The sequence below is a fragment of the Trachypithecus francoisi genome, unplaced genomic scaffold (genome assembly GCF_009764315.1).
Source record: "Trachypithecus francoisi isolate TF-2019V2 unplaced genomic scaffold, Tfra_2.0 Contig01440, whole genome shotgun sequence".
In the NCBI taxonomy this organism is placed as follows: Eukaryota; Metazoa; Chordata; class Mammalia; order Primates; family Cercopithecidae; genus Trachypithecus; species Trachypithecus francoisi.
In genome coordinates, this window is record NW_022681431.1 from 16002769 (window position 1) to 16024484 (window position 21716).

Below are 21716 nucleotides of genomic sequence, written 5' to 3' on the forward strand. Positions count from 1 at the left end.
ACTTCCCCATTGTGACCTTGGCCAAATGAACTCACCTCTCTGTCCCTCAGTTTCCTCACATGCAAAATGAGAAAAAGTACAGATCATATCCCAGAGAATAATTTGGACCTTTAATGAGGGAATGCATTTTTTTTCCAGAAGTGCCTTGATTTTTTTAAGAGTCACCAAGCTCCTCTTTCCTAGAGATTCTGATTCCCCAGGTCAGAGAGGAAACAGTGAGAAAATGCATGCTGGATACTAAGCACTGTGCCTAGCAAAAGTGCACAATAATTACTGACCTGAAAAAAAAAGTAGACACCAAATCCCAGGCAGTGAAGAGCCAAATCTATAGGAAAATTATAGGGAAGAGTTTATGCAAATGCGGGGGAAATACAGTAAATTTTAACATCAACAAGGGCAGTGTAAGAGATGGAAGAAAAAAATCAAAACCATGCAAGAGCTCTATGGAAACAGTCACACCCGGTAAAGAGAACTGATGTCACTGTGGAACGCACTGTCATCTACAGTAGCGACGAAGGCCAAAAAGGAAAAAGACATTTTGTCCAGTGCCACTGCAAAAGCACTAAAACAAAAAGCAGCACACTGCCCACCCCCATCCTACAAAACCAACCGCACTGGGAACACTGGTTATTGCCCATCAAGAAAGATGAGGCCAGGTATGGAGGCTCACACCTGTAACCCCAGCACTTCGGGAGGCCGAGGCAGAGGATGGCTTGAGCTCAGGAGTTCAAGACCAGCCTGGGCAACACAGGCAGACCCATCTCTACAAAAAATACAAACATTAGCCAGGCGTGGTAGCATGTGCCTATAGACCCAGTTACTCAGGAGGCTAAGGTGGGAGGATCACTTGAGACTGGGAGATAGAGGCTGCAGTGAGTTGTGATCGTGCCATGCATTCCAGCCTGGACAACAGAGTAAGACCCTGTCTCAGGGTGGGAGGCGGGAAAAAAAAGATGACTTATAAGGCCAGAGGACCGCTAACCTAAATGTGCTGTATGACAGGGAGGGCAAGCTAAGAAGGCAGTGCTCTTCAGGACAAAGGATCAAGGGCAGGAGGGCCCCCAGAGAATCCACCAAGTAGGAGAGAGGAGTAGAATGCCGACTTGGTCACCAAATACTGAAATGACCGAAAAGGGAGGCCCCGCTAACATCAGCTGGAGACCAGAGAGGGAATGCTAGAATACCCCAATGAAGGCAAATAAAGTGCATACTGTGTTTGGACAGTGAATGAATGCACGAGTGGGGTCACCCTAGGGTCCAACTAGCACTGCTTCATAACAGACTGCATGGAGATCTGAGGTTGAATGCATGTAAAACCGTGAAGGCTGCAAAGGGGCCTCTGCCTCTCCTCACCCAGGTGGCAGGGACACCGGCCCACAACCGGCCGCAAAGCTGTCTTCAGGAGAGCCACAGCCACTCCCTCCCTTGCCACACTGGCTCCTAAGTGCATGGGTTTGATCTGATAGGATTAACTCTCATGTTTTCCACGAGTTCTGTAGAGAGCTAGAAATGAAGGCCAGAAATGTAAATAACAGAGGCACACACCATTCTTCTGTAATTAACATAAACTGCTAATAACAGCCACGTGGCAGCATTCTAGATGCCTTTAAAGAACACCACGCTTCCAAACGCCTCACACTTTGCTTGAGTGTTTAGGCCACACTGGATTACAAAGACAGCCTGGAGAAGAACCGCAGGTGCGGTGAAGGTCTCCAGCCCAAGTGAACTGAGTTTAGAATTTCCCATCCAGAGTCCACAATGGGCTGCCTGTTCAGCCTGTGATTCTTTTCCACACAACCGCTATCAACATACGGGTCAAAGTCCTCAGGGGTTGGGGGGCGGGGACCAGGCAGAATTAACTAGGAGGCCCAGAAGAGCCCTTCCCAACACCAACCCTCCCCACAGACCAGCAACGGTATGTGCGACCTGTGAGGCCAGTGAGCACCCACCTAACACACTCTAAATTCTGCCCCCTCGTCTTCAAATAACTGCTTAACGTCTGAGCACAGAGCAGGCATTCCCCGGTCTACGGTAACTTTAAGCGAGGAACTGACCCCATGATGCATCTTTGTTAGAATGTACAATTCAAGAACCCTATGCCCCAGCAGTTCCACTTTCTCGGTACCTACCCTACAGAAAACTCATAGGTGCTATAGAGGTCTGTGCAGCAATGTTTTTTGGTAACAGCGTTTTTAACAGTAAAGGATCTGGAAATGACTGAAGTGCCCATGAATTAGGGAAAGGTGAAGTAACTGTGTAGCCTTCTAATTGTAAGGGAGACTGGGCAGGAGTTAAACAAAATCAAGACCTTTGTGTAGGGGCCGGGAATTATCGCCAAGCACCCTGTTGAGGGAGGGAGAGGCAATTCAGTAAAGAGACCTTATGTAATCTGCAGTCAATGCACTTAACTTTTTGTAAGTCCTAGAGGTATAGATGTGAGTATGTGAGGCATCTGAAGAACAGCAAGTCCATGAAAGTGCTCGACCTCTGGGGAAGGGACTGGGATTAGAAACAGTCATCAAGGAAGACTTTCTGCTTGCTCGAGAAGTTTTGCATTTTTCCCCCACGGAGAATGTGTTCATGTACTAACTTGTGCAATGAAAATTTCATTTAAATTTTTTTTAAAAAAAGAAAAGAAACAGGCCCTGTTCAATGCATTTCAATAATATGTTAGGGGGCAATTTCACCCTGAATCTGGCCCACGCTTCCCAGGGGCTGTGAGCTCGGCAGTGCACATCTGCGTTTCCAGTCAGCAGTGAGCTTTGCAGCACAGATCTTGTTTCAATATTATAAGCCCAACTCTGCAACTCTGTGGATTGTTAAATTTATATGCTAGTTCAAGGAAAAGGCAGGGAAAAAAGAGAAAGTATGTCAATGGGACTTCTGGTCATTAAAAGGGATGTCCTAGGAGCAATTCCAGTTCTTCTAACCCAGCACTGCAGCACTCCAACACAACACACACGTTTCCTAATAAGCCAGCCCTTGCCCAATCACACTGCCTCCACACCAGGCCTAGCTGCCTGTGGTTTCGACTCTTTCAGCTGGGAATCAGGATTCCTAACATAAATCCAAATCCCCTGAGCTAATGAGAAAAAAGAATCTGAACATCCCATTGCACAAAGTCTAATAAAACATTATTATTCACTCACTGGGGACTCCTAACCATATAGGATACTGCTTTTTAAACACAGACACGCACCCCCTCCCCCTCCTCAAAGCACCACCTATAGAGTAATTAGAAACACAAATTGGCTGTGCACAGGTAGCTCATGCCTGTAATCCCAGCACTTTGGGAGCCCAAGGTAGGAGAATCAGTTAAGGCCAGGAGTTCAAGACCAGACTGAGCAACATAGTGAGACTCTGTCTCTACAAAAAATTTTAAAATTAGCCGGGTGTGGTGGTGCCTACCTGTGGTCCCAGCTGCTTGGGAGGCTGAGGTGGGAGAATGGCTTGAGCCTGGGGAGGTCAAGGCTGCAGTGAGCCGTGATTGTGCCACTGTACTCCAGCCTAGGAAACAGAGCAAGACTGTCTAAAAAAAAAGAGAGACAGAGAAAGAGAGACAAATTATAATATTTAGAACCTACTGAGCAAAACTAACTTATGGCAATAGAAATCAGATTTGTGGTACTTCTGGTTGGGGGTGGGGCTTCTCTGGAAATGGTCATGAGGAACTCATCTGGGGTGATGGAAATGTTCTGTCTCCATATGTACGTGTCGAAACTGATTAAACAGCACACTTAAGATCTGTGCTGTATGTAAATTACACCTCAATTAAAAAAATATCTCCTCACACACAGTTTCTCTCCGGCTGCAGCAGAACTCTGAGCTGTCCTATCAGACTTCGGAAATCTCTGTTGTGCTATGCAAGGAGCATGAGTACCATGGCGACAGTCACCATAAAAATAGATAACAAGATTAAAATGGACGCAGGACACATGAATTTAAGAACAGCACACCAAGAGCGATTCATTTTCAGCAGAAGAAAAATAGAGGAGAGGGAGTTTTCAACTCCTCCGGCACTCTGACAAGCAGCCACTGACTGAATGTGGTTGTTTTTACTAAGAGAGTTGTATATGGTTTCCTGATACTCAAAGGACAAAAAAGCTGACAACTGGGTTTTTTTGTTTTGTTTTTCTTTTTCCTTTTCTTTTTGTCGCCCAGGCTGGAGTGAAGTGGCACCAGCACAGCTCACTGTAGCCTTAACCTCCCTGGGTTCAGGTGATCCTCCTCCCTCAGCCTCCCAAGTAGCTACAACTGCAGGTGCACGCCACCACGCCCAGCTCATTTTTGCATTTTTTATAGAGATGGGGTTTCACCATGTTGCCCAGGCTGGTCTCAAACTGCTGGGCTCAATTAATCCTCCTACCTCAGCCTCTCAAAGCAGCTGAGACCACAGGTAGTCTCAAAGTGCTTGGATTACAAGAGTGAGCCACCATGCCCAGCTGAGAACTATTATTTCTTACCATATTTTGCTTTTTCTAAAAAAAAGGCCGGGCTCACACATGTAATCCCAGCACTTTGAGAGGCTGAGGTGGGAGGATCACCTGAGGTCAGGAGTTCAAGACCAGCCTGGCCATCATGGTGAAACCCTGTCTCTACTAAAAAATACAAAAATTAGCTGGGTGGCCGGGCGCGGTGGCTCAAGCCTGTAATCCCAGCACTTTGGGAGGCTGAGACGGGCGGATCACGAGGTCAGGAGATCGAGACCATCCTGGCTAACACTGTGAAACCCCATCTCTACTAAAAAATACAAAAAACTAGCCGGGGGAGGTGGCGGGCGTCTGTAGTCCCAGCTACTCGGGAGGCTGAGGCAGGAGAATGGCGTGAACCCGGGAGGCGGAGCTTGCAGTGAGCTGAGATCCGGCCACTGCACTCCAGCCCGGGCGACAGAGTGAGACTCCGTCTCAAAAAAAAAAAAAAAAAAAAAAAAAAAATTAGTTGGGCATGGTAGCGGGAGCCTATAATCCCAGCTACTCAGGAGGCTGAGGCAGGGAGAATTGCTTGAACCCAGGAGGCAGAGGTTGCAGTGAGCTGAGATCACACCACTGCACTCCAGCCTGGGCAACAGAGCAAGACTCTGTCTCAAAAAAAAAAAAAAAAGGACTTGTTAGCCTAACTTTCCCCCAAACCCACTATATGTAGCCCAGGGAACCAAATCACAGCAATTCAACAAGCACAGTTGATGTGACAGACACCATGTGAGGCACAAATGATACAGAGACAAAGGAGACTCAGGCCTGTCATCAGGTGTACAAAAATTTTCAACTCTAGTTCTAAATAACTAGGTCCTGCCTATGCTTTTCACATACATCTAAAACTGCCATTTGTTAAGTCAGCGCACCCCAAAATTGCTTCATCCCATATAAAGAGAGCATTTTCTTGCCAAATACTGATTTCTCAAATGCCAAAATGCAAGTATAAATCACGTGGAAACAAAAATCATCTTACGATATTCTCCAAAGATGCGATAAACCTCTATTCTCTTTGCAGAGCTAAGAAACTTTTGCTAAGTGATTTAGCCCTAGCAGTGACCTGCACAACAACAAAAGTAATCCAAAAATATCAGGAAGAGGAATCTAAAAGTTTTAAATAATCACGGTGGATTCTAAATAAAGCATATATTTCAGTGAAAGTTAAGCAGAATTAAACTAAAAAAAAAAATTATATGTAAGCTATAAGTAATACATATGCCAAATTTTTTTAAAAATTTAAGCCAGGAGCAGTGGCTCATGCCTGTAATCCCAACACTTTAGGATGCTAAGGTGGGAGGATCCCTTGAGCCCAGTGGGTCGAGGCTGCAGTGAACCATGATTGCGCCACTGCATTTCAGCCTCGCAACAGAGTAAGATCCTGTCTCAAAAAAATTGTTTTTAATTCAAATTACAAATTTATTGTCTGATATAAACTAAACATATGCTTTCCTGGAAAATCCCACTTTAAAACATCTTTAAACTGATCTGCCCTGTATTCTCTTTATCGCTAAACTGCAGAGCAATCAGAGGGCTCCATCTCATCACTGGTGTCAGGACGGTGTTGAGCAAGGTGCTGCTGGGGATACAAACCCACAGTGGGGGACATGAAGTGGGAAGAGACATTCAAGGTCACTCCATGTCCTCCACGGCCAAGCAGAGGACCCAGCACCCACTAACAGCCCCCTCTTGATTTAGTCATCATCCCAAATAGAAGTGACGTGATGATCCCACTATTCTTTTTTTTTGAGAGCTGGAGTCTCATTCTGTTGCCCTGGCTGGGGTGCAGTGGCGTGATCTCGGCTCACTGTAACCTTTGCCTCCTTGGTTCAAGCGATTCTCCTGCCTCAGCCTCCTGAGTAGCTGGGATTACAGGCAAGCAACACTACACCCAGCTACTTTTTGCATTTTTAGTAGAGACGAGGTTTCACCATGTTGGCCAGGCTGGTCTTGAACTTCTGGCCTCCAGCGATCCATCCGCCTCGGCCTCCCAAAGTGCTAGGATTACAGGCGTGTGCCACCGTGCCCAGCATGATCCCACTACCCTTCTACATGTCAATCTGTGATGTTTATTATTATTGGCCATTTCCCCTCCTCCAACTTCTCGCTTTTCCTAAGGACAAAATTTAATTTTCAGCAGCCCTAGGGTCACAAACTGAGTTCTGACCTGACTTAAAATAGTTCTCATCCTTTCTTTGTTTCCTCTTTTTGAGTCAAGGTCTCATTCTGTCACCCAGGCTGGAGTGCAGTGGTGCCACGATCATGGCTCACTGCAGCCTCAAACTCCTAGGCCCAAGTGAGCCTCCGACCTCAGCCTCCTAAGTAGCTGGGATCACGGGCAGGTGTGCCATTATGCTTGACTAGTTTTTCTATTTTTTCACAGACAAGTTCTCTCTCTGTTGCCCAAGCCAGTCTTGAATTCCTGGGCTCAAGCAATCCACCCACCTCAGTCTCTCAAAGTGCTGAGACTATAGGCGTGAGTCAATGCGCCTCGCCTGTTTTTTGTTTTGTTTTTTCCATCCTTTCTAAAATGATCCCAGAAGGGTCTCTCAAAAATGCTGGGACCTATTTATAAACATTTTTTAAAGAACACACTTGGTGATATTGACTCAAATAGTTGCCACTGGAGGGTAAAGCCCCTATTCTGTCTGTCTTTCAGCTTTGACAAGTCACATATTAAATAACTGACCCTAGAAATTGGAAGAGACTTTGGAGGTCAGCCTAATTCCCGTCCTTCTCTTCTACCGCATTCCTAATCAACAGCATTCAGCCCTACTTGAATACCGCCAACAGTGGTAAGCTCACTACTTCCTGGGCAGACATTTCCTCTGTTGGACAGATCTGCCAGTTAGAAAATCCTTTTTAATATTGAACTGAAATCTGTTGTCCCGGTCTTTCAGATTAAAGGAGACCTCAAAGTCTATGAATTTCAGCATGATCACTGATCATTCTACAGACAAGGAATCACGTAATCATGCCATAAATGAGAAATCTGCAGCTACAGAGAATAACGTGACTGTTCCATCTACTGGTTGTATTCCAACACCAGGAGCAAAAATGAACGTCTCCTCCTTCCTACGTCTGATAACCAGGAAAATATTTGAAGGTGCTACTGTGTACCCAAAGCATAAATGTAGTTCAGTTATTCCCTATCATACAGCATCCTAGACTCCTTTCCAGGATCAAGTCTTGCTTGCTCATGTCCCTATTAACTCTTGGCTCTCTGGTGTCCAAATGTCACCTGACCAGCCAACGTCATTAAGACCAGATCTTACGATTAGATCGCTGAATTTCTGATTCCATTATAAACTGCATTCAATTTTTTTAAAGCCATATCTTAGAGCTAAGCTCAGGGGCCCATGTTGGTAGACCCAGCCACTTGGGAGGCTGAGGCAGGAAGATCGCTTCAGCCCAGGAGTTCGAATCCAGCCAGGACAACATGGCAAGACTCATGACTCTCTGAAAAAAATAAAAATAAAAACAAATAAAAATATAAACCAATAAAAATAAAAGCCTTACTCACTCAAGGCTTACAGTGAACTGACGAACAACAGAAAAATCCCGATGCTTTTTTTTCTCCATGCCCTGCCCCTCCTCAGTGGACTGCGCCAACCTGGGGTCAAGGACTCTGTCTTCAACTGTGACTCTAGTTCCTAACCTTGAGCTTGACACACAGCGAGCAGGCACTCGAGATTAATCACTGAATGAATCATCTTCTTTACCCTATCTTGTCCTTGAATCATAAAAAGTTTTAAAAATTGCAGATGTCCCCACTGTGGAATATATACACAACTATAGAAAAGACAAATAATACAAACTTAAAAAAAAAAAAAAGTTGTATGCCTCAATCCATCCAGAAGCAACCGGTATTCGTATTTTGATATTACTATTATTGGTGTATTTCCTTCCAATTATTTTCTAAACACATTGCTTTTTTAACATTTGAAAATGTAGATGTAGATGTCCCTTAACTTCTGGCGAAAACATTTTTCCCTGTTATTTTAAAGCTATTCCTAAACAGTATTTTTCATAATTTCATAACACTCTATTTTAAAGACATCAGAATTCACTTATTTATTACCTCTAGCCCACACCATTGGATATTTAGGTTATTCCCAAGTTTTTACTATAGTTTAAAAAAAAAATCTGAATAATCTCTGTGCATAAATCATCAACATTGTGGATATGGTCTCAGCTACATCCCCAGAAGTGGTATTATCTTATCAGGATATATGAACATCTCAGAATGCCACAATTCAAATTTTTAAACCTAAATAAGACTTTAAATTCATCCCTGAGTTTTTTTCTGTTTTCTTTTTAATGTGTACCCCTAATTCTAGACGACTCTAAACCTTGATTTGTCTGCAAAACCAGCAATCCCTCCCACTTCTGCGCCACTAACAAATCTGATGAACGTGCCTTCTGTATCTTCACTGCCAACACTGGGAAAATGTTGAACAGATCAAGGCCAAGAATAGAACCCTACTGTACTCATTTTCAGATCTCCTTCCAGGCTGCCTCAGTGCCAATAATTAACAGTTTCACATAGGATTGTTAAATTAAATTAATAACACCATCCAGCCCACGTCTTACCACTTATGATTTAATATGGACCATCATACCTCAAGAAACTGTTAAATACTTTACTGAAGCCAAAATGTACCATAGTCGCTGCACTATTCTCTGGTCTAGTAAACAAATCACCACCTAAGACAGGAAATAGATTTAATTCGATATGATTCAGCTGGCTTCTGGTTATCCTTGCATCCTATAGCCACACATTGTTAAACAAAATGCACTTCAGTTTCATTTTGTTAATGTTTCAAAAGCAGTATACTTTTTGAGACAGGGTCTCACTCTGTTGCCCAGGCTGGAGTGCAATGACATGATCTCAGCTCAATGCAGACTCCAGTTACTGCAGGGCTCAAGCAAGCCTCCTGCCTCAGCCTCCTGAGTAGCTGGGAATACAGGCAGGCATGCACCACCACACTCTGCTAGTTTGTTTTTGTTTTTTGTTTTTTTGTTTTTGATTGAGTCTCACTCTGTCGCCCAGAGTGGAGTGCAGTGGTGCGATCTTGGCTCACTGCAACCTCGGCCTTCTGGGTTCACGCAATTCTCCTGCCTCAGCCTCCCGAGTAGCTTGGACTACAGGCGCCCACCACCATGCCTGGCTAATTTTTTGTATTTTTAGTAGAGACGGGGTTTCAACCTGTTAGCCAGGATGGTCTCGATCTCCTGACCTCATGATCTGCCCGCCTCAGCCTCCCAAAGTGCTGGGATTACAGGCATGAGCCACTGCGCCCGGCCCCAGCTAGATTTTTTTCTTTTGTAGAGACAGGGTCTCAATTATGTTGCCCAGGCTGGCCTCAAACTCCAGGGCCCAAGCAATCCTCCTGCCTCATCCTCCCAAAGTGCTGGGATTACAGGCATGAGCCACTACAGCTGGATCAGTATTTTTAAATAATTGAATTTAGTCCCACCTGTAAACAGCAGGGTGACTATTGGTCAGTCTCTCTCACCAGTGGCTCATCTGGGGCAGGCTCTCGGTCTTGGGTGGTAAATCAGACTATTCTAGGTCACAGAGTCCTGAACCTACTCACTTCTGCTGGACCCCAAATCAGCCTCGTTTGCTGGGAGCCATTTGGATCGACACCAAGCTCCTGAGAATTGTACATCATATGGCATTTGATGGCTGTGACTCACAACTCACCAAGATAGGACCTCAACATCACTCTCAGAGATCCCTGCCAGTCAGAAGCGGAAAATGGGAAGGCTGAGGAAATCTTGGGGTCACTTGAAACTTGCCTTCCTATGAAGAACACAGGTCAAAGCCCTTTATAAGTCCATTCCCATCATCATAAAAATATTTCAAAGTCCCAGCCAGCAGCTCCTCAAAAAGTGCTGTTGACTTGCCTAAAACAAATCCGGTGCACAGAAATATCTCGGATTCCATAATGCCACACTCCTACCCGGAATCCTCAATGGCCACCCAGAGCCCATGACAGCAATCCTGAATTTCCTGGCCCGGCATTCGAGTCTCTTGGAAACTGAGGTCGCAGAGCAAAACGCCTACAGTACTAAGTGGAGAAAGGAAAGTGACTGGACTGTGGCAAAAGGAAGCCAGGGGAACATGAGCCTGTCTCCTGTCCATAGGGGACAGCCTTCTCAGCTTGAGATGAACACCAGATCTGACTCTTTAAAAGAGCTGCAAATCCAGAGATTTTTCTGGATTTTTTCCCAATTTTTAAACAACCTTATGTAGTCCAAACTAGAACACATCCGTATGCTTAAAACACTCCCTGGCCACCGGTTTACCACCTTTGCCCTATATATGACCCCAGCCCACTTTAACAACTTGATTTCTCCCTAATCTCTAACAAGAACCCTCTACTCTTCTCTCTTACACAATCTTAGACTTTACACATTCCTAACTCCAAGGCTTTGCCCACTCTATACCTCCCCACATCTGTAGCACCCTGAGACACCAAAAACAGTTCAGCCTAGACTTCCTTCCTTGTCCCCAGACGTTTTTCCAAGCCACACCAGCACAGAACACGCCCCCCTCCTCTGAACCCCACAGGTAGTTATTCTTCATGTTGGCATTTAATCATCTTGGCTTGCTCCTTAATCAAGGTGTCTCTCATCTTTCCAAAGAGACTGTAAATCTTCCACCCTTCCTCATGCTTTCTTCCACCTTCAGTACTACAGTAGCTCTTCAAAAAGCTTAATAAATACTCACTGAATGCGAAAACTCTCTGTATTTTTCAAACTGTGGGTTATGATCCATTAGAGAACGATTAGATCAACTTAGTGGGAGACAATAGGTTTTTAAATGAAAAATAATAGACTAGAAAATAGAAACATCAGAGGAGATGACACCAAGCAAAGGGAGGTAGGTATTTTAGGAACTTACATTAGATTTTTATATACATGATTGTATGTACCAAGTCACATGTAAATTTCATTTCTTAATGTAAGTCACAGTCAAAACAGTAGATACTGCTTTACAATGAGTAAATTAGCTTGACCACTGCTTCATGCAATTACTCTTTGGACAGTCAGACCCACTCTATAAAGAAAAATATCTGACGCCCAAGTCCTCTTCTACTAGTTCACTGATCCTGCATCTCAGAGAAACCAGGAGGCTAAGTAACAGTACTTACATTCTCAGCTCATTCCACAACTTTCTGCAATCATCATTCAAATTCAGATGTTGCAAGTCGAGGCTTGGGGAATTTGTTCAGCAAATCACCCTGTGTCACCCTTGCAACATGAACAGAGCTCAGGAAAAAAGGCACCAGCTCCCCTCTACCTGCAGGGTGCCAGGCTCTGGTTGGATCAGCCCTGGGAATCACAGTATCCTTGGGGTTAATGTCCTCCTCCCCTACTCTCTCACTCCTACCCCCAACCCTCCACCCCAGAGAAGTTCAAAATGTTTCAAAGCCCAGCAATTTACTGTCTTTAGCAAATCCCATTCTACTCCCTTCTAACCTCCAATCCACACTCACGATTAGAAAAATCAACAGCCCCATCCTCCTCAGGGCCCAAGTGCCCAGTTTCTTTTCCAACTTCAGGTTCAGAACCGAGCAAGGTCATGGGAATGGCAGTGCAGCAGAGGGAAACAAGCCCCTGGGTTCAGGCCTTGAGTACCACTCAGGGGCATCCTCCGCTGCCCCCGTATTACCAGCAGCCTCTCAACTTCTCCTCTGAGCCCCTTTCCTCTCCTGGCTTCTGCAGCCTCTGCAATACCGTCCCCCTTGGGCTCCCCCCATCTCAGAGCCATAGCTGCTTGCAGGACACTAACATCTGGATATCTCAGCAGCCACAAGAAACTTCTCCATAGCCTGAGTAGTCAATTCCTTCTCTCCAAAATACACATTTCCGATTTCTCAAGTTACTAACTACAGCAGCTCCAAGGCCCTGGCACAGAATCAGTTTCCACCAAGAATTAATTTCCATTCATCTCATCCCTTCACCCTGCCCTGTAAACAGATTATTTCAACAGTAATGTATCTCAAACCCACCTTTTTCACTTCCAATGATCCAGTGCAAACTCTGGCCACCCTACAACTGCAACAGCCTGCTCACTGATGTGTCCCCCTAACATGACTTTCCAAAACCCTTCCATTACAGTTGTTCATTACACCATTCCCTCACTCAAAAACCTTGAATGTCTCCTTAGGACACACAGGGTGGCATGCAATCACCAAAGGGGCTAAGACTTTCACAATCTCAACCATTGTTCCTCTCCATCTCTATCTCCTACTGTTCGGGATACATTCCCTGGTCTGGCCAAGGACATCTCCTTGTCTCTCTGGAAAGCCATGTTCATTCCCACCTCACAGCCTATCTCAAGAGCATCAGCCTCCAGTCCTGGTGACTGATCCCTGCAAATCCCTTCTCTGACTCCAACAGAACTATTTCTGCACCTCGCACTTTGACAGTCACCCTTCCCTCTCTTGGCGTCTGATTTCACATGCTCATCTCCTTCTGTCCCCTCTATGAGGGTAGAAGCCCGGGAGGGAGGGAATCATCTCTTACACCTTCTGTCTCCTCCCTCCCGGAGACAGGTACGAGCCTCTGCTCCTCTGCCCCGCTTTGCAAATTATCCCACCTGTTACTTACTTCTCTTCTTGTCTTTGGGCCCTATGGGTGAGTTTCTCTCCAAAGGCATAATTTATTTCAAAACTTAGTACTCCAAGTCCCCTCCCCAATCTCCTCTTTCCTTTATCTGATCTGCTCCCTCTCTAACTCAGGCAGCCACTGCACATTAACTTGAACGTAAATTCCTAAATCACTTCCACCTAGTCCTAGGCTTCCTGAAGCCTGGGGTCTCTTCGGTGCCTCCCCCACCTCCCAGACGGCCTGGCACCGTGCTGAGAGCACAGCAGCTCCCCAAAAGGACCTGTGGAGTTGAACTTAATGGCTATGTTCCCTTGTGTTTCGAGGTATTTGCGACCAGGCGCTTCTGTTTACACAACGCCTAGGGAGGGTGTCAAGAAAGCCTTAGATACCTGTGGATCACTCACTTTGAAGCAAAACCCCCAAGTGTACCTTTCTAGAAAGGGGGTTCTAAGGAAAGCAGCGCCAGCCTGCAGGAATCCCCCGCGCCTGGCAGCCTGGCATCATGGGAACGCCTGCCCGGTGGAAGTCCTCCAAGGCCACCGGGAACTGGCCAGGGCTGCGCAAAACCAGGAGGCGGCGGCCACCCCTTCCCGCTGGCCAGGTGGGCTTCTTTAGGTCTCTGAGTCAGTTCCAAAGTGAAGGCGCTGAGCCCTGCACTCCCAGGCAGGGAAGAAAACGCTGCCTTGGAAATTGTTTGCACAAGACAAACTCCCTGTGCAGGCCCCCCCAGCCCAGGCACCCGCGTGAGCCCACGGTGCCACCGCCGGGGAGGGCCAGGGGCGCGGGGGGAGGCGAGACCGGGCGAGAGCGCGCGGGCAGAGGGGGCGGTGGCCACCAGAGCGGGAGGGGCGCGGGTCGCCCGCGGGCGGAGGGTGTGTCCCCCTGTCCCGCAGCCTGGCCTCGCGCGCCGGCTGGAGTGGGCAGGAACCGGCAGGAACGCGCGGGGCGCGGGAGGGCCGGGCGGGCTGCCCCGCCGGAAAGGGCCGGGGAGGGGCAGACGGACCGGTCCGTGTCCCTCCGAGGAGCAAGTCCCGACCGCCCGAAGTCGGGAGGGGACTCCGAGGGGGGACGCCGGCGGCGGGAGAGGTAAACAAGGCGACGTGCGGGAGCGGCAGCCACCCCCACCCGCCACCCCGGCCCTGCCGCAGCGCCCCGCGCCCCGCCCGCCGCGGCCCCGGCCTCCCAGTCCCCCGGACCCCCCAGGCCGCTGGCCCGACAGCCGCGGGCGCGCGGGGCGTGGGAAGTTCGCGGCCGTCCCTGTCCCCGGCTGCCTCGCCGCTAGGTCCCCGCGTAGCTCACCTCAGCCCGCCACGAGCGGCAGCGCGCGCCCTGCTTCCCCGGCTCGGACGGCTCGGCTCGGACGGCTAGCTCAGCTCTAGGCTGCAGCGGCCGCGGCCCTGCCCGCCCTCCCGGCGCGGCCCGCGGCCCGGCTCCGCTCCGGCCGCCCGCCGAGGCTCGGTTGGCGCCCACCTGGCCGGCCTGCCCTCCTCCCCGGGACACTGCGCTCACGTACGCGGCCGCGGCCACAACCCGGCCCGGATTCCCGCCCGGGAAGGGAGCGGAGCAGCACGCCCGCCTGCCAGCCGGCGCCCAGCAGCTACACTTGGGACACACCCCCGCCCGCCCCCCGCGCCTCGGCGCCCCCGCGCCCCCGCACCCGCCCAGCACACCCCCAGCGCGCCTGGGCTACACACCCCCGGCCGCTCGTAGACAGTCGGCGCTCAATAAGTGCCCGAGCGACTCCTCCCGCACATGCGCACTTGAACCTGACCGAGTGGTGACCCCCCCCACACACACACACACCCCGCCCCGCCCCCCGATCGGAACCGGCAGCTGCAGCCCCGAGCCAAACTTGAGGCTTGGCTTTTCGCACCGAGCCAAAGTTTCTCTCGCTGTTGTTTTTCCAGGCCTGACTCTGGGACAGGCTTCTCCGAGAGGGGCCGGGCTCGACCCAGGGCGGGAAGGGAGCCAGAGAGCTGGGGCGCCGTGGACGGGAGCTCAGCTGGGGCCGGGGGGACCCAGGCGGCGCAGCCCCGGCCGCCCCAAGCGCCCATGCCCGCGCCAGAGGGAGGAAGCTGGAAAGCGCCCTCCCATTTTCCTTTGGACTCAATGTTTTCTTCCCCATTTCATGACATCTCACTCCTCTGTCGGTGTAAAGTGAGGCGTTATTTACTGTTGCTGGAATTAAATGGGAGAAAGTTAACTATTAGCCTTCAAGCCTTACGTAAACAAGACCGGTTGCTTTTGGCACCGTTAGGCTCTGGCTTTTGGATAATTTGTAACAAGGAGAATTGAAGTTGTTTCATTGTGTTGTTCTGTGTTTTTCAGAGATAAGACCAGCGCCACAACGGTGGTGAGGGGGCCCCGTGTCTATATTATGGTGTTGGATATTTATATTCAAGCAAATTTAATGACTCCAAAGGCAGTAATTCCTCTCCCCAAAAAACGTTTTAAAATATGTTTTGGACATAATTTTTGAATTTGCATTTCACCTTGGGTTTGAGGTGTGCTGTTTTTCTGGCAAAGAGGCAGTGGGAGTGTCCTGGAAAAGGGCTAAAGTCTTTGTAGTCAGACAAACCGGCTTGCAGTCCTTACTGAGCTAAATTCACTTTCTGATCTCCAGCAGGTTCTTCCACTCTCTGTACCCCAGCTTCTTCATCTGCAAGATGGAATAACATAGATAAGAGTGTCTAGCTCATAGCAAATAAGTATTCTTTCCCTTCCTCCATCTCCCACCATTTGTGAAATAAGAAAATTATCTAACTAGAACCAAAATTCCTATAGGACACTGGTTCTCAGTTGGGGGTGATGAGACAGTAATGTCTGGAGACGTTTTTGATTGTCACAATTGGGAGAGGGGTGCTACTGGCATCTAGGCCAAGGAGGCTGCTAAACATCCTACTGTGCACAAGACAGCCCCCACAACAAAGAATTGTATAGTCCAAAAAAATGCTGGTATTGTCATTAAGTCCCGCTATAGAATAATCCTGCTACCCTGTAATTCAGCAAAGACTGGTTCTACCCTTTAACTCTCACCCTCAAGGAAACATTTCTGGTTTGCACTAAGAAGAACAAAACGTTGAGGGGATCACCGCAATTACATTAATATGAAAATGCAGATTGAAATTTTGTATTTAATTATTCAAGGAATATTTAGGCCATGCATGGTGGCTCATGCCTGTAATCCTATCACTTTGGGAGGCCGATGTGGGAGGTTCATTGGAGGCCAGGAGTTCGAGACCAGCCTGGGCAACAGCAAGACCTCTTCTCTCCAAAAAAAAAAAAAAAAAAAGGAATAGTTTAGTTAGTTAACAATGCATCCTCTCTTATTTTTAAGGTATTTTTGTATGTCACATGTTACTACAGTTCATGAATAGTTTTATATTCTTGTTTCCATTTTTCTTCAAACAGTGGGTGTTTACTTACTTCTATATATTTACGTCTCTGCTAAATTCCTCACCTATCCTGAGGTTTATAATATAGTCCCTGCCCTCAAGGACTATACAGCCTCCGAGGAAGTGGATTAATGCACATGCAACAATTAGGGAACAATACAAGATAACATATAATTAAGCTCTAATTGCAACACCCGGAGTAAAGTGGTTCAGAGGAAAGGGAAATGAGTCCCGCAGCAACAACCCAGGGCTTGCCTTTGGGACTAAGGTGTTCAGGAAATGTTTATTGAGTGAAATGAAATAGTTAATGTTTCTTTTTTTTTTTTTTTTTTTTTTTTGAGACGGAGTCTCGCTCTGCCACCCAGACTGGAGTGCAGTGGCCGGATCTCAGCTCACTGCAAGCTCCGCCTCCCGGGTTTACGCCATTCTCCTGCCTCAGCCTCCCGAGTAGCTGGGACTACAGGCGCCCGCCTCGTCGCCCGGCTAGTTTTTTGTATTTTTAAGTAGAGACGGGGTTTCACCGTATTAGCCAGGATGGTCTCGATCTCCTGACCTCGTGATCCGCCCGTCTCGGCCTCCCAAAGTGCTGGGATTACAGGCTTGAGCCACCGCGCCCGGCCTCCATAACAGGATTTAAAGTGCTAGGACTCATCAATGGATGTCGGTGCCTGGTTGTGAATTTATTCTTTAGTTTTTGTTTCATTGTTTTTGAGACAGGGCCTCACTCTGTCACTGAGGCTGGTGTGCAGTGGTGGATTACAGATCACTACAGCCTGGGCTTAAACGATCCTCCCACCTCAGCCTCCTAAGTAGGTGGGACTATAAGCATGGACCACCATGCCCCGCTAACTTTTTTATTTTTTGAGAGACAAGAGTCTGACTATGTTGCCCAGGCTGGTTTCTAACTCCTGGGTTCAAACAATCCTCTGGCCTCAGCCTCCTAAAGTGCTGGGATTATAGACATAAGCCACTATGCCCAGCCAATTTATTCTTCCTAAAACATCTAGTTTAAACTTTTAACCAAACTTATATATTTCTTTAAATGATTGCACTTTAATAAAACCAAAACACTCATTCATTTGACAAATACATGAGTGCGTGTTACATGCAAAGTGAGCCAAAATAGTCTCTACATTTCAACAGAATTGTTCTGTTTGAGAACTTGTTATGTTTAAGACTGTGTCTTGCAAACACAGGCCTTCAAAGGACATATGCTGTCTCTCTGCATAAATTGGATGCATATCTCTTTACTGCAGGTAGGTACTTGCACAGTATGCATTCCAGAGTTTTGCACATTAACACAGATGCAGAGAAATCATCCCAATACAAACATCCATTCCCAACGCACACACACCCAGCTCTCAGCACCTTCACACAGAATCCAGGCCCTCACCTAAATACACACTGCACAAAACTCACATCACACAAAACAAGACGTACTTACAAAGACAATCACTTTTTGGTTTCCAGTCTCATCCCGTCTTCTTCTCCCTTCCCCTATAAATGACTAAGGCTTGCCCTTCCTGGACGGCTGTCCTATCTCAGAACTGCCCTTCACCCTGCTTTCTCCCACACCCTGGCCCCCCATTAAAATGTAGGCAGGCTGGGTATATTGGCTCATGCCCATAATCCCAGCACTGTAGGAGGTTGAGGCAGTAGGATCACTTGAGGCCAGGAGTTCAAGACCAGCCTGGGAAACATAGGGAGACCCTGTCTCTACCAAAAAAAAAAAAAATTTACAAATTAGCTAGGCATGGTGGCACATGCCTCTAGTCCCAGCTACCTGGAGGCTGAGGTGGAAGAATCACTTGAGCCCAGGAGTTGAAGGCTGCAGTGGGCTATGACTAAAACCACTGTACTCCAGCCTGGGTGACAGAATGAGACCCTGTCTCTCTTTCTCTCTCTCTCTCTTTTTTTTTTTTTTTAGACGGATTCTTGTTCTTGTTACCCAGGCTGGAGTGCAATGATGCAGTCTCGGCTCACTGCAACCTCTGCCTCCCGGATTCAAGCAGTTCTCCTGCCTCAGCCTCCTGAGTAGCTGGGACTACAGGCACGTGCCACTATGCCTGGTTTATTTTTGTATTTTTAGTAGAGACAGGGGTTTCACCATGTTGGCCAGGCTGGTCTCGAACTCCTGACTTCAGGTGATCCACCCACTTCAGCCTCTCAAAGTGCTGGGATTACAGGCATGAGCCACCACGTCCAGCTGACCCTGTCTCTTAAATAAATAAATAAATAAATAAATAAAAAGAATGTAGTTATCTTCTGCCTTATTTCCATTAAGTAATTAGCTCTTTGGAGAGTATCTTCCATTAGCTGAGATTAAGCACAGCAGACCCAGGCCCGACCTCCCTTCCCTGTTTCATATGCTAAGGACTCATTTATAGGTGCTATTTTAGAGCAGTAAGAGTCTGAGATTGCCACACTCCCAACTCCGGGATGTAACTGCTTCCAGGCTTGCCTCCTTCCAATCCACTCTATTTCCTCAGCCTCTTGCCTCTGCTTAAAACTCCTCAAAATCTTTCAATGGCTTTGATAATAAAGTCCCAACGTTGTGCATTAAGGTCCTTCATGGTGTGCCTTCCAGTGACATCTCCAGCCTCTACCTGCCCCTCTGCCTCTACGCCTCACATGGCACTCCAGACGCCCAACTGATCTTCTGTTCTTTGCCTGAACAGACTTTTTCTGCTTGTTACATGCTGTTTTCTCTGCCTAGAACACTCTCTACCCTACTCTCTGACCTCCTTACTTGGCTATCTCTGCTCATCCTTCAGGGGTCAACCTAGATAGCATTTTCTCTGAAATGCTTTCATGGGCCTCCAAGACTGAAACTAGGTGCCCCTCCCATGTGTCCAAAGCACTGTGACTCATTGCACTGAAATCTCCATTTTCTTGTCCTAATGCCTCAAAAGACTAAATATTTTGTGAGTACAGAGAGTATGTCCTGTTTTCCACTGTATACCCAACACCTAGTACAGTGGCTGGCATGTAGTAGGCACTTTTCTTTGAGTGTGAAACAGGGTTTCACTCTGTCACCAGTCCTAGAGTGCAGTGGGCACCATCATAGCTCACTGCAGCCTCCAAATTCTGGGCTCAACCAATCCTCCCACCTCAGCCTCTGGGTAGCTGGGACTACAGGCACATGCCAGCACACCCAGCTAATGTTTTAGAAAAATTTTTGTAGAGACAGTATCACTATGTTGCCCAGGTCTCGAACTCCTGGGCTCAAGTGTTCCTCCCACCTTGGCATCCCAAAGTGTTGGGATTACAGTCATGAGCCACCACACCTGGCCTGTAGTAGGTACTGAATAAGCATTTGTTAAAAAGGAATCGCCGGTTGCATATGCAGGACAGATGAGAGTTATTCCATGGTGCAGGTGATCCCTGGTTCAAAGCATGCCTCAGATGCTCAGTAGATTCCTGGGATACTGAAGACCTCTTGCCCATATATTTAGAGCAGATGAGGCCAGCAGAATGAACTGAGGCTTCAGGCTCCACCAGAGGCTTGATTTATACCTAACTTGGTTTCCTGAGCTCCAGACTCTTAACACCAGTTACCTACTTGGCATCTCCACTTGGATGTCTAATCAGATCTCAAATGTACCATGTCCAAAACCAGATTTCTGATTTCCCTTTAAAATCTGCTCCTTCCCATATCAGTAAATTGCAGTTCCCTTCTTCTAGTTGCTCAGGAAACAAACAAAAACTTGGAATCATCCTTAACTCCTTTTTTTTATTATTTTTTTATTTTCTTATACTCCATATCTAATCCATCAGAAAATCCTATTGGTTCTAGTGAAATACATCCAGAATTAATTAATGTTCCAGCATTTCCAGCACAACTTCCCTGGTCCAGCCATCATCTCTCTAGCCTTCCACAATGGGCTCTCCCTGGTCTCCCTGCTTTCTCTATTGCCTTCCTACAGTCTATTCAACATCCCAGCAGCCACAAAGATTCTTTTGAAACCTAAGTCAGGCTGGGCACAGTGGCTCATGCCAGTAATCCTAGTATTTTGGGAGGCCGAGGCGGGCGAATCACTTGAGGCCAGGAGTTCGAGACCAGCCTGGCCAACAAGGTGAAACCCCACTTCTACTAAAAATACAAAAATTAGCTGGGCGTGGTGGTGCACGCCTGTAATCCCAGCTACTCAGGAGGCTGAGGCAGGAGAATTGCTTGAAACCGGGAGGCAGAAGTTGCAGTGAGCCAAGATCGTGCACTGCACTCCAGCCTGGGTGACAGTGAGAGTGTCTAAAAAAAAAAAAAAAAAAATTAAAAATTAAAAATTAAAAATTAAAAAATACCCTAAGTCAGATTATATCACTTTTCTGCTCAAAACTCCAACAGCTTCCCATCTCACTCACTGCAAGACCCTACGTGACCTTTGTCCCAATCAGTCCTCCAGTCCTACCACCCCACCGCTCTTCCCTGGCTCCTGAAGCTCCAGGCACACTGGCCCCCTTACTCTTCCTCAGCTCCACTCCTAACTCAGCCTTTCCAAGTCTGTTCCTTGGGCTAGAATGATCTTCCTCCAGATACCCATGGAACTTGTTCCATCATTTGATTCAGGTCCCCGCTCCAATGCACTCATTGTAAAATACATAACTATAACACCATCACTGAGCTGCCCCTTTGCCTGGCCTTTTTTCTCTTCTTTGCCCTCATCACTGCCTGATAGTCTGTCTCATTCAGTCAACTACAAATTCAATAAGAGTAGAGACTTTGCTTTTACTTACTGCTATATCTGCAGCTTCTAGAATAGTGTCTGGCATATACCAGACACTCAATAAATAATCATGAATCAAGGGTCTGGTTAGACTTCCAAAAAGTTGCCCATCAGGATGCCAGATACTAAATTCTTCACCGCTATGCTTCTCATTCACTTAGACTAGGGACCACATTACCTCTGTGATCCATAGTTCTTTTATGAAACAGTCTCGCTCTGTCTAAACTACAGAGTCTCACTGCAGACTGGAGTGCAGTGACATGATCTCAGCTCACTGCAGCCTCTACTCCCCGGTTCAAGCAATTCTCCTGCCTCAGCCTCCCAAGTAGCTGGGATTACAGGCATGCACCCCAAGTGCCTGGCTAATTTTTGTATTTTTTAGTAGAGATGGGTTTTCGCCTTGTTGGCCAGGCTGGTCTCGAACTCGTGGCCTCAAGTGATCCACCTGCCTCTGCCCCTGCGAAGTGCTGAGATTACAGTCTGAGCCACCACACCTGGCTTGT

The 21716-nt window shown here is 47.4% G+C and overlaps 1 protein-coding gene across 7 annotated transcripts in view; it reads right to left on the reverse strand.

The window, feature by feature from the left end:
* Positions 1–15075, reverse strand: part of ZNF395 (zinc finger protein 395) — a 41899-nt gene extending 26824 nt beyond the window's left edge. For 2 of the 7 annotated variants that reach the window (XM_033229428.1, XM_033229421.1), the window contains exons 1-2: positions 14394–14727; positions 3409–3529 (exon numbers count right to left, since the gene is read on the reverse strand). The gene's annotated coding sequence lies outside the window, so the exon portion shown is untranslated. Of the gene's footprint in view, positions 1–3408; positions 3530–14393; positions 14728–14788; positions 14864–14967 lie in introns of those variants that run through there. The other 5 variants (XM_033229417.1, XM_033229414.1, XM_033229411.1 and 2 more) reach the window with 4 other exon arrangements.
* Between the last annotated feature and the right edge of the window lie 6641 nt (positions 15076–21716).